The 12653-nt window shown below is 37.2% G+C and overlaps 1 long non-coding RNA gene across 1 annotated transcript; it reads right to left on the bottom strand.

Moving 5' to 3' along the window:
- Positions 1 to 4721: 4721 nt before the first annotated feature.
- Positions 4722 to 12390, bottom strand: LOC150055714 (uncharacterized). The gene is made up of 3 exons (XR_016537453.1): positions 12241 to 12390; positions 5233 to 5328; positions 4722 to 4899 (listed from the first exon to the last, which is right to left on the bottom strand). It is a non-coding gene; the product is annotated as an uncharacterized LOC150055714 (long non-coding RNA).
- Between the last annotated feature and the right edge of the window lie 263 nt (positions 12391 to 12653).

Here is a 12653-nt window from a genome sequence, read left to right on the forward strand (position 1 = left end):
AAATGTTATTGATAGTAAGGACATAGTTGACTAGTAATAATTGCTTGTTAAAAGTCTAAATTCTGGGGCTAGGAGTTTGGCCTAGTGGTAGAGTGCTTGCCTAGCATGTACGAAGACCCGGGTTCGATTCCTTGGTACCCCACATACATAGCAAAAAGCCGGAAGTGATGCTAAGGCTCCAGTTGTAGAGTTCTAGCCTTGAGAAAGTCCAAGGACAGTGCTCAAGCCCTGAGCTCAAGCCCAGGACTGGCAAAAAAATAAGTCTAAATTCTGTAAGATCACACAGGAAGAGGAAAGTATAAGTGGAAAGACCTTAACTGGATAGCTCCCTGTAAAAGTATAGCAAGCCAGACTGAGAAGCAAGAAAAGGATGAAAGGGGGTTTCATCAATGTTTACACGTTTACTAGACTCTCATATAATGGAAGAAAAATGGGTGGATGAAGTGTTCCAAAAGACTCTAAGACAGCATCACATTTCAAGAGATTCCAGCTTTACTTAATCCTTGTGATGGGGGAGGGAGGGGAAGTGAGCTGGAAGCTTGCTCTCAGTGCTGCTGTGATAGCATGCATTGCAAAGCTCAGCTACTGGGCACCCCAGTCTACTATAGTGCCTGAAGTTATTAGGTCAGCAAGGGGAATTCTTACTGACATCACAATTAAGGGGGAAAGGAAAAATGTGAAGAGTTCTGATTCAGCATTTACTAAAGACTTATGACAAGTATTACAGGTCGATTATTGTATATAATCTATAAAAGTAATCATTTGAGATACTATGCCATAATTTTGAACATGACAAATCAAAGACCTGAGCAGATAAAATAAATGGCTCAAGGTCATGTTCTAGTTATGGAAGTACAAGTGAGATTTAAGCGGGTCTGCCTAGTTTGCAAACTATACCAAAATTATGGCATCAAGTGGAGGAAAGACAGAGAAGTAATGGTTAGAAAGAGTTAACACTTTGGAACATATATTGAACATGCATTTGGAACTTTGCATATTTTTTTACCATTATGGTGTTTGAACTCTGGGCTTGGGCACCTTCCCTGAGCTCTTCCGCTTAAGACTACCACTCTACTACTTTGAGCCACAGCACATTTCCAGGTTTATATTTAATGGAAGATAAATGTCTCATTGACTATCCTGCCTGGGATAGTTTGATCTGTGATTCTCAGATATCATCCATCTGAGTAGCTAGGATGACAGGCATGAGTGACCAGCATCTGTCATGCTTATTCTTCTTCTAAAAAATAGAACCTGTAAAAAGTAATCACTTCCCATTCCTCTAGACCTTTGATGCTTTAACAAATAATGTAAAGTAAATGAAATGATATTACATATCAACTTTAAGGCAATTACGATTACCTAAACTAGATAAAAGAATAGATAGGCACGTAATTAAAGTGGATCATAAGGTAAAGGAGTAGTGCCTAATTTTTAAAGTCAAAGCCAGATAAGAAGCACTGTAGAGTATGCTACTGAAAATGAATTTTCCAACATCAGATTTGTTTATATGCTGAGTAATAACTCCATGCACTGTACAATGAACTTAAGATTTCTATGTCAACTTAAGTCAAATGTAAAACAGAAACAGTAAACAGAAGATTCTTAAGATGATAAGTTTATTATTTACCATGATGCCTTAAGTATAAACTCAATAAATAAATATTAGCATTAGAAGTTTTTCAGTATAAAAGCAACAAAAATGGAGAATGGATTTTTATTGGATTCTAAACAGCTATCGGATGAACTAATCAATGGCTAATGATTTTTAAAAGGCTATTAAAGCAATAATTTGCTACAGATTTCTTGGGGGAGAAAGTATTGTTAAACAAGGGCAATAGCCTTGATAAAGTTTTGAACTGTTAGCAAGAAAGTAGGAGTCAGCATCTCTTCTTCAACATTAGCACACACTTCTCCATATAAATTTGATTGTGCTTCCCATATCAAAGCATTATCATTTTTGTCCCTGTTTCTCAGGTAGAAGTAAGAATTTTAAAAGAGGAAAGTAAAACTCTGTTCACTTTTCACAGTACTCTAATTATTAGTTTATTGGTAGAATATTCCTGTCAATGATTAAGCATCCATGTTGTCCATTAATGTAATAAAGAAAAATACTACTTATCACCAAATATATTGCACTTTGTTAGCAACATCCAGCGAAATGACCCCTTAAAGATGCATGCTTAGGGGCTTGGGCTGTGGCCTAGTAGTAGAGTGCTTGGATAGCATGCATGAAGCCCTGGGTTCAATTCCTCAGTACCACATACATAGAAAAAGTCAGATATGGTGCTGAGACTCAAGTGGTAGAGTGCTATTCTTGAGAAAAAAGTGTCGAAGGACAGTGCCCAGGCCTTGAGTTCAAGCCTCAGGACTGGCAAAAAAAAACAACAAAAAAACCAACAAAAAAAAAAAACGTTGCATGCTTACCCCCACTTTTACCCCCACTTCCCATTTTCTAGAGGTTAATTGGCAATAAGAGTCTCAGGTCCTTTTGTGCCGGGCCTGATTTGAACCTTGATCCTCAGATCTCAGCCTCCTGAGTAGCTACTAGGATTATAGGCATGAGCCACTACGCCACACCCCTCCCCTGGTTTATCACTATTTTCAATACAGTGATACTATATATTAGAGAGAATTGGCCTGTAACAGAGATAGAGATAACGACAATAGAAACAGAATTAAAGGCATACAGAATAATATAGATATACATACAGAGGTAGGTAGACATAGATATACATACAGATAATTAGGTGATATAAAATATAGAGAAATGGAGAATAAATAGATAGGTGACAAATAATGGATAATTAGGGATAGAGATGTAGGCAGATGACAGATAAGTAGCTAGATTGATAACTCTGTTATATATACAAATAATAATTTCTCTTCCTATGTTAAAAGCTTCTATGCATATCACAAATATTTAAATAATATTAAAGGATACACAATGCACACTGAAATAATTCTTCCGTCTCCTTCTAAAAAAGTGTCATGTGATGGTACATTTTATCTACTCAAAGAAATATTTTTTATATATTTTTATTGTAATTGATAGAAGGGTTACATTATATTTGCCAGATAGAAGGTACATTATTTCACATATATGGATACCATTTCTCATGTCTTGGTCCCCATTTCCCTCCCCCGCACCCTCACGCCTCATCTTGTTTTCTCCCCTTCCCTATCCAATATCAAATAATCAAATACAAATATATCCAATATATCAGATAACAAAGTGAGATACTGTAACAATATGAGATAACCAAAGGGACAACAAAAGAGATGAGAGATAACATAGGACATTAAGGACAACAATCATTCATTATATGGCTTTTGTTTCTATATCCTAGAGGTCCTTTCATTTACTATCATACTATATGGCCTTTTGTATCAAGGTTATGCTCTATTGCAAATCTCTGCTAGGAGACCCCAAGGTTTTTACTGATTATGACAAATGAGGGAAAACATTGTGCCTAAGTTCCTTTGAGTCTGGCTTACTTCACTTAATATGATTTTTTCTAAGTCTTTCCATTTCCTAACAAATGGGGTGATGTCATTTTTTTCTGACAACAGCATAGAATTCCATTGTGTACAAATACCACATCTTGTTGATCCATTTATCAACTGAGAGACATCTGGGTTGGTTCCATATCTTTGCTATGGTAAATAGTGCTACAATGAACATTGTTGTGCTAGTGGATTTAGTATGTCCTTGTTTCTGGACAATTGGGTAAATGCCTAGTAGTGGAATTGCTGGGTCATAGGGGAGCTCTATGTTTAGCACTGCCATACTGCTTTCCATAGTGGTTGAACGAGTTTGCATCCACCATCAGTGTAGTAGCGATCCCTCCTGGCCACATCCCCTCCAGCATCTGTTCTTATTAGTTTTCCTCATCCTGGCCATTCTAACTGGGGTGAGGTGGAACTTAGCATTGTTTTGATTTGCATTTGTTTTATGACCAGAGATGTTGAGCATTTCTTCATGTGTCTATAGGCCACTTTTGTTTCTTCTTCAGAGAGGACTCTCTTTAAGTCTTTGGCCCATCTTTTAATGGGATGGTTGTTACTTTGGAGATTAGTTTTGGAATGATTCAATTTTTTGAGCTGTTGATGTAGTTTAGATATGAGGCCTTTGTCAGTTGTATGGTTGGTGAAGATCCCCTCCCATTCTGTAGGCTCCCTAATTAATTTACTAGCTATGTCCTATGCCACACAAAAGCTCTGCGGTTTAATGCAGTCCCACTTATCCAGCCTTTCTCTGATTTGTTGTGATTCTTGGTCTTTATCAAGAAAGTCAAAGAAATATTTTTCAAAAGAAAACAGGTGATATAAATGATTTAATGTTTCAGAAAGGATTGGTTTTTTCCTTGTAGCTTTATGGACTTAAAACTATTAAATAATTTTTAAACAAAGGTGCATAGAAGTTATTATAATAGCATAATTAAACCCACTCTAGAGCACTGATACAATGTAATCAGACACTCAGGAACAGACCAACTCATATGTGTTATACATACACCACACTGATACACACACATACACACCCTCACACACATGCACACATGCACACACCACACAAACATCACAAAAACCATCAAACAGGGGGGAAGTGTATTTAAATTATCACTGAACTCAAAATGTTGGTCTCGATTATACCTTGGGGTAAAAATGAGAGGAAAATGAAAAAATATGATTCAATTTATCAGAGGGAAATGAGAGAAGATAAAAACATGAAGTCTAGTTGAAGAACTAGATATACTAATATATTAGCATGATTACCTTGTAGAGATATTGCAATTAGTCCTCCCCTCCTGCGGAGAATGATACCATGTTGCACAGTTGGCTGGAGAAATTAAGGAGAGAATTTCATGTGCATGCATTGTTCCTGAGCATACATGCCTAGAAGAAAGTTTAATTTTCAACTTGGTCACCAAAAGAGAGGTATAACATTCATTAATAACAAAATATAATAATTTTAATGGACCATCAATAATAGTTAAAATTTGGAAATTGTTTCCTGAAATTTAGTATTTTTAAGTTCACTTACCACTGTTTAATTGCAAACCAATTTACATATAAAAAATTACATGTTTTACCATATATAAGAATATAGATAAATTTTACCTAAAATATCAAAACTAGAGTTTCATCAATTATATGATTCTTTTTGTGCAATATATAATGACTAGATGAAGATATTCAACAAAGTAAATTTTAATAAAATTTTATTACCATTGTTCTATGGACAGCAAATGGTTGAATTTATTCCACACTTTGAAGGTCAGTAGATTGGGACTAATACTGTCATACAAGGAGTAGAGCACCTACCTAGAAAGAAAGAAGCCATTAATTCACAACACAGACAATACGACACAAAACAACAAAATCTCTTTTTTCATATATTTTATTGTAATTAATAGAAGGGTTAAATTATATTCACCAGATAGAGGGTGCATTACTTCACATACATTGATACCCTTTCTCATGTCTTGGTTCCCAATTCCCTCCCCAACCCCTACCCATCTTGTTTTCTCCCTTCCCTATCTGATTTCAAATAACCAAATACATACAATATATCAGATAACAAGGCAAAATACTGTAACAATATGAGAAAGCCAAGGGACAGCAAAAGAAATGAGAGATAACATAGTACATTAAGGACAACAACCACTCATTGTATGGCTTTTGATTCTGTATCCTGGAGGTCGTTTCATTTAGCCTCAGCCTATATGGCCTTATGTATCTAGGTTTTTGAGTTATTGTAATCGTCGGCTAGGAGAGTCCAAGAGCCTACACTTAATATAATATTTTCTAAGTCTTTCCATTTCCTTACAAATGGGGCAATGTCTTTGTGTCTGACAGCAGCATAGAATTCCAATGTGTATAAACACCATCTTGTTGATCGTCTCATCAACTGAGGGGCATCTGAGTTGGTTCCATATTTTTGCTATGGTAAATAGTGCTGAAATGAACATCCTTGTGCTAGTGGATTTAGTATGTCCTTGTTTCTGGATCATTGGGGAAATGCCAAGTAGGGGAATTGCTGAGTATAGGGGAAATCTATGTTTAGTCTTTTGAGGAACTGCCATACTGCTTCCATAGTGGTTGAACGAGTTTGCACTCTCACCAACAGTGTAGTAGTGATCCCTCCAGGCCACATCCCCTTCAGCATCTGTTGTTATTAGTTTTCTTGATGTGGGCCATTCTAACTGTAGTGAGGTGGAATTTTAGAGTTGTTTTGATTTGCATTTCTTTTATGACCAGAGATGTTGAGCAATGCTTCATGTGTCTATAGGCCACTTTTGTTTCTTCTTTAGAGAAGACTCTCTTTAAGTCTTTGGCCCATCTTTTAATGGGATGGTTGTTACTTTGGAGATTAGTTTTGGAGTGATTCAATTTTTTGAGCTGTTGATGTAGTTTAGATATGAGGCCTTTGTCAGTTGTATTTTTGGTGAAGATCTCCCACTCTGTAGGCTTCCTAATTAATTTACTAGCCATGTCCTTTGCCATACAAAAGTTCTGCAGTTTAATCAGTCCCACTTATCCAGCCTTTCTCTGATTTGTTGTGATTCTTGGTCCTTATTAAGAAAGTTTTGACCTGTGCCAAGGAGGCCTAGTGTATCTCCTATTCCTTCTTGTAAAGTTTTCAGTGTGTTGGCTTTTACCTCCAGGTCTTTGATCCATTTGGGGTTAATTCTAGTACAGGGTGACAAAGAAGGATCCAACTTTAGTTTTCTGCAGGTGCTTAACCAGTTCTGCCAGCACCACTTGTTGAAGAGGCTATCTTTCTTCCATTCTATTTTTTTGGCTCCCTTGTCAAAGATTAGGTGGCCATAGGTCTGTGGTTTAATATCTGGGTCTTCAGTTCTATTCCATTGTTCTTCAGGCCTGTTCTTGTGCCAGTACCAAGCTGTTTTGATAAATATAGCTCTGTAATAGAGTCTAAAGTTTGGTATTGAAATTCCTCCTGTGCTGTTCTTTCTGCTAAGAAGTGTTTTGGCTATACGGGGATTTTTATTATTCCATATGAAATTTTGGATTGCCTCTTGTATTTCTTTAAGAATGACATTGGGATATTGATGGGTACTGCATTGATTTTGTAGATAGCCCTTGGAAAGATTGTCATTTTCACGATATTGATTCTTCCAATCTAGGAGCATGGGAGGTTTTTCCATTTCCTCAGTTCTGCTTCAATTTCCTTTTTCACGATTTTAAAAGTTTTCATCAGAAAGGTCCTTTACATTCTTAGTTAAGGTAATTCCTAGGTAATTTATTTTCTTTGAGGATATTGCAAAAGGAGTTGCTTTCCTGATTGTTGCCTCGTTCCTCTCACTGTTGGCATAGAGGAAGGCAGTTGATTTTTGAGGGTTAATTTTATACCCTGCTCCCATTCCAAAGCTTTGAATCAGCTCAAGGAGCTTGGGAGTAGAGTCTATATGATTCTTTAAATACAGAATCATGTCATCTGCAAAGAGGGATAGTTTTACTTCCTGTTTCCCTACTTGGATCCCCTTTATGCTTGCTTCTTGCCTTGTTGCACTGGCTAGGAATTCTAATACTATTTTAAAGAGGAGTGGAGAGAGTGGGCATCCTTGTCTCATTCCTGATTTTAGAGGGAATGGCTTTAGCGTTTTGTCATTAAGTAGAATACTAGCTGTGGGTTTGTCATACACAGCCTTTACTATATTGAGGAATGTTCCATGGATTCCTAGTTTCTCTACAGTTTTTTTTAACATAAAGGCGTGTTGGATCTTGTCAAATGCCTTTTCTGCATCTATTGAGACAATCATGTGATTTTTGTCCTTGCTTCTGATGATGTGTTGAATTATATTAATTGATTTGCGTATGTTGAACCAGCTTTGACTCCCTGTGATGAAACCTGTTTGATCATAGTGTATAATTTTTTTTGATAAGTTGTTGTAGATGGTTGGCCAGTATTTTGTTGAGAAGTTTTCCATTGATTTTCATCAAAGAAATGGGTCTATAGCTCTCTTTCTTTGATGAATCTCTGTCTGGTTTATGGATGAGGGCTATACTGGCTTCATAGAATGAGTTTAGTGGAGAACATTTATTTTCAATTTCGTTTAAGAGCTTGAGGAGTATTGGTGTGAGCTCTGCTTTGAAGACTTTATAGAATTCAACTGTGAATCCATCTGGCCCTAGGCTTTTCTTAGGTGGAAGGTCTCTTATTGCCATTTCTAATTTAGGGCTTCAAATAGGCCTGTTTAGTTGGGATAGTTATTCTTGGTTCAGTGTGGGAATATTGGCTAGGAATTCATCCATTTCTTCTAGATTCCTAAATTTATTGGCGTAAAGGTTTGAGAAGTATTCCCTCATGCTACTCTGGATCTTGGTAATTTCTGTAGTGCTATTATCATTTTTGTCTGCAATTTTGTTTATTTCAGTATGCTCCCTTCTTTTTTTCGTAAGATTTGCTAAGGGTTTGTCAATTTTTTTAATTCTTTCAAAGAACCAACTCGTTGTTTCGTTGCTACTTTCTGTAGTTTTTTTGGATTCCAAATCATTTAATTCTGCTTTGATTTTAATAATTTGCTTCCTTCTAGTGGGATTAGGGTGGGCTTGTTGCTCTTTTTCCAGGAGCTTAAGGTGACACATTAAATTGTTGGTTTGGGATTTTTCCAATTTGTTATTGTAGGCAAACAGAGCTATAAATTTTCCTCTGGGTACTGCCGTTGCTCTGTCCCAAAGCAGCTGGTATTTTGTGTGCTCCTTTTTGTTAAATGTCATAAACTGTTGGATTTCTGTTCTGATCTCTTCGATGACCCATTGGTGATTCAACAATGTGTTGTTCAATATCTATGAGTAACAGGATTTTCGTTGGTGGAGATGGGTGTTCAGTTCCAATTTGATGCCCTTGTGATCTGAAAGAGTGCAGGGAATAATTTCAGTGTTTCTGAATCGGCCCAGGTTTGTTTTATGCCCTAAAATGTGGTCTATTTTGGAGAATGTTCCATGTGCTGCTGAGAAAAATGTATATTGTGTTGTTGCTGGTTGGAATAATCTGCAGATGTCTGTTAGATCTAGTTGGTCTATATAGTTGTTCAGTTCTAAGGTTTCTCTGTTGAGTTTTTGCCTTGTTGATCTGTCCAAAGGTGAGAGAGGTATGTTAAAGTCAGCAACAGTCACCGTGTTTCTATCTATGTATGGTTTCAGTGAAAGTAAAGTTTGCTTGATGAAGTTCGGAGCGCCAGGATTGGGTGTGCAGATATTTAGGATGGTTATGTCCTCCTGGAGGAAAGATCCCTTTAGTAGTATGTAGTAACCTTCTTTGTCTTTTCTCACTAATTTTAGTTTGAAGTCTATTTTATCTGATATGAGGATGGCAACTCCAGCCTGTTTATGTGGGAAGTTTGCTTGATAGAGTTTATTCCAACCTCTCACTTTCCAAAAATGTTTGTTTTTTTGCGAACGATGTGTCTCTTGAAGACAGCAGAACAATGGATCTTGCTCTTTGATCCAACTAGACAGTCTATGCCGTTTAATTGTAGAGTTATGTCCATTGATATTTGAGAGTTAGGATTGAGAGATATTTATTAGTTCCTGCCATTTTTAAAAGCTTTCATTAGGGCCTGTGTCTTGATAGTTTGGGTGGTACTTAGATGTTATGAGTTTTAGGTGCCATGTCTTTCTCTGTATTACATTTGTGTTGGTTTTCTATGTGGAGAACATCTTTGAGAATTTTTTGTAATGTTGGTTTGGTTGCTACATAGTGTTGCAGCTTTTCTCTGGAATGGAATGTTTTTATTGTTCCCTCAGTTATGAATGAGAGCTTAGCTGGGTAGAGTATTCATGGTTGGTAGTTATTTGACTTCAGGGCATAATATATATTCTTCCAATCTCTTCTTGCTTGCATGGTCTCTACTGAGAAATCTGGGGTTATTCTGATTGGTTTGCCTTTACACGTGATTGTTCACTTCTCCCTGGCTGCTTTTAGCATCCTATCTTTGGCCTCTATTGATCCAGTTCGGATTATACGGTGGCGGTAGGATGTCCTTTTCTGGTCAAGGGTTCTAAAAGTTTCTTATATCTGGATGGGCCTGCCCTTCTGGATATTTGGGGAGTTCTCTAGATTATTCCCTGAAGTATATTTCTAATACCATTGACCTCTTTCTCCAGACCCTCCTCAATACCAATTAGCCTTAAATAAGGCTTCCTAATTGTATCTTGGACCTCTTGTAGTGCTCTCTCATATTTCCTAGATTTCAATTGACTCATTTTCTGTTCTTTTTCTATAACAACTAAATTATCTTCAATCCTGGAATTTCTCTCTTCTGCATTGTCTAACCTGCTATCAAAGCTATCTTCTTTATTCTTCATCTCCCTTGCTTCTAATTGCTCATTTTTGATGCCTTGCATCTCTTGTTTTAGATCATGTTTGGATTTCTTTAGCTCGTTGATTTCCATTTGAGTGGTTATCTCAGCAGCTTTTTCTCTTTGGACATTTGTTGGAGTTCAGTCACATTTTTGTTTGTGGATTCTATGAATTCATCCATTTTTCTTTGAAAAACCTTTATTATGGCCTCCTTTATGGCTTCTTCTTTTTCACATATCACCTTGTTTATGGTTTGCTCTTGTTTAGTTGTGGCTTCCTCCCTTAGCTCTTTCCTTATGTTTTTATATTTTTCATTTACGATGTTAATCAATTGCATTTGTATAGCACTTGGAAGGCCCTCCTCTTGATTTGCCACTGACTGCTCCATTGCCTGTTTCTGTTGGTTGAGAGATGCTATTCATTGATTTGACATTTTTCTTGAGTTTCTTGTTCTGCCCATTTGAATATGGGAGCAAGATTAATACTAAACAAGATTATAATTTTTCAGATATAACCGATCTAGACCTTGTTAGTTGGCTGACACTAGATGTTTGCTCTTTTAGATTGGTAATATCACTCTCTCTTTTTGTACACTTACATACAAATCTAATACAATCACAGATGACCAATTTATGACCAAAACAGTAAGTCCCTCAATCCAATCTCTATTGTATTTAAGTCCTTCTGGACCTAGAGTATAAGTGAGCACCTAGATACACAGCATTGCTCAACAACCATCAAATGTAGATCCATGCGTTATAAGAGTTGAAGGATGAACAGAGGACCCGAGATAGAAAAATAGTATGAAAGACGACAAGGTAGGTAGGAAAAGAATAATACAGGAGTGTAAGAATATTATGGTAATGAAGAAAAGTTATCGTGTAAGGATAACTGACCTATATTTATAGACAGGTAGAGTATTTGTTTAGAAATTTTAGATGAACTTAGATAAAACTTATCAAAATAAGAAGAGTAATAAGAAGAATATATAGAGAAAAGAGGGAGGTAGATATAGGAAATTTCATTGATACAAATTTTAAAAAGAAAAAAGAAACAAAACAGCAATCAAATAAAAGAAAACAGAACACACACACACACACACACACACACATACACACACAATAAGAGAAACAAAAACAAAAATTTTAAAAAAAGTAAGGTTGGGGGAGATTCCTCTCTGTTCTGAGTTCTTACCCAAGAAATACTAGGGTTGAGAACCAGGAGTTTAAAAAGCAGGTGATTGTATCAATATGGATATCATTTTTATTCATACTGTACTCAGAGCTGTCACTGTGTTTCTAGGAATGACCACAGTGACAGCAGGATTGCGGGGAAAAGAGAGAAGAAAAAAAGAAAAAAAAAGGAATGAATCATAACATTAGAAAAAAAGGTGTATATTAAATGGCAAAGAGAAAAATAAGAACATCTAAAACTTCAAATGAAATGGGGTAGAAGAAAAAAAAGGGTATTCTTCAGTTTGTTTGTTTTTTTGGTGGGGGGGGCAGGATAGGAAACTTGTGTCTCCATTAAATTTGGGATCTAAACACTTCACAAAGTCTTTTTCTCCTGTGATTTGCCTTTGTGGTTTTTCGGATCAGATTGCTTGTTTGATTAAAAAAAAAAAAAAAGCTGAAAGGTCCACAGGCAGCTTTTTTTACAGGTCTGTGGCCAGCACAGGGTCTGGACTTCAGCAGCACTGGGGCCGGATTTTCGGCTAAGGGATTTCTGGGAAATCCTTTGACAGTAAGAAAGATGGCGCTGTCAGCAACACCTCTCAGGCTCCCATTGGTTTGGCCTGGGTCATTGCCAGCAGTCAAGATGAAGCTGCTCTCAGCTGGTGGGGGAGGGGCTCCCTCCCAATGCTGTTCTGCAAGCAGAAGTGGAAACTTCTCCTTGGAGGTACTCACAAATTGCAGGATTCTCGGGTTCCGTGCAGCTGGCAGGTCTGTGCACGGCCGGGTGTCGGCTCTGGGCTCACGCAGGCTCTGTGTGGCTCTGTCTGCAGCCGGCAGCTCTGCACTTCTAAGATAGTGCTGTCTCTGCTCTGATTCAGAAGAGCCTTTGTCTCCCCAGCCATTCTGTGGAGGAGCTCCAAGCTCTCTTCTTGCACCGGTATTCTGCCTTTTTTTCCTCTCTGCCTGAGTTCTCTGTGGTTCTAAACCTTACTTAGGATCAGTTTCTGACAGAGGACTGTCTCCTGCACTGCAAGGAAATGAATCTTGGCAGGAGTTCAGTACATCTCACCCTGAACCCCCGCCATCTTCAGCTGATCTCAGATGCTTTATTTTCTTTGAGATTATTGTAAAAGTAGTTGCTTTCC

This window comes from Megascapheus bottae, chromosome 13 (genome assembly GCF_031878675.1).
Source record: "Megascapheus bottae isolate mThoBot1 chromosome 13, mThoBot2.hap1, whole genome shotgun sequence".
NCBI classification, from domain to species: Eukaryota; Metazoa; Chordata; class Mammalia; order Rodentia; family Geomyidae; genus Megascapheus; species Megascapheus bottae.